Genomic DNA, 609 nt, shown 5'->3' on the forward strand with positions numbered 1-609 from the left:
AAACCTTGACTTGCCATGACCCAGGGTTTGATCCCAAGGACTAAAAAACTGAAAATCATTTTCTTTGATCTAAGTCGTAAATCAGCCAAACTTCCCTTTAGAATTTAGATGCAATAAAGTGATTTTGGAAATTTTCATTTTTAAATTCTGTGTTACTACTCTTTTGTGCCACTTTATTTTTTTAAAAAATTAGGTTTTAGCCGGACAGTGGTAGTGCACGTCTTTAATCCCAGCACTCTGGAGGTAGAGGCAGGGGGATCTCTGTGAGTTCGAGGCCAGCCAGGTCTACAAGAGCTAGTTCCAGGACAGTTAGGGCTACACAGAGAAATCCTGTCTTGAAACCTCCCCCCAAAAAAATCAGATTTATTTTTTATGAGTGTTTTGCCTCTGTGTCTATGTAAAACATGCTTGTAGTACCCAAAAAGGCCAGAAGAGGGCAGTGAATCCTCCTGGAACAGCAATTACAGATGTGAATGGCCACATGGACGTTAGGACTCAAACTGTGTTACCACGTGTTTCTGAGGCTGTGGAGTCAGCGCTGTCCATGCAGGCAGGGGGTGGGAGGCGTAGCTAGCAGCTCTGTGCGCAGTGGGAATGCCCTGGCAAGCT

This window comes from Microtus ochrogaster, chromosome 10, assembly GCF_000317375.1.
Source record: "Microtus ochrogaster isolate Prairie Vole_2 chromosome 10, MicOch1.0, whole genome shotgun sequence".
Taxonomy (NCBI): Eukaryota; Metazoa; Chordata; class Mammalia; order Rodentia; family Cricetidae; genus Microtus; species Microtus ochrogaster.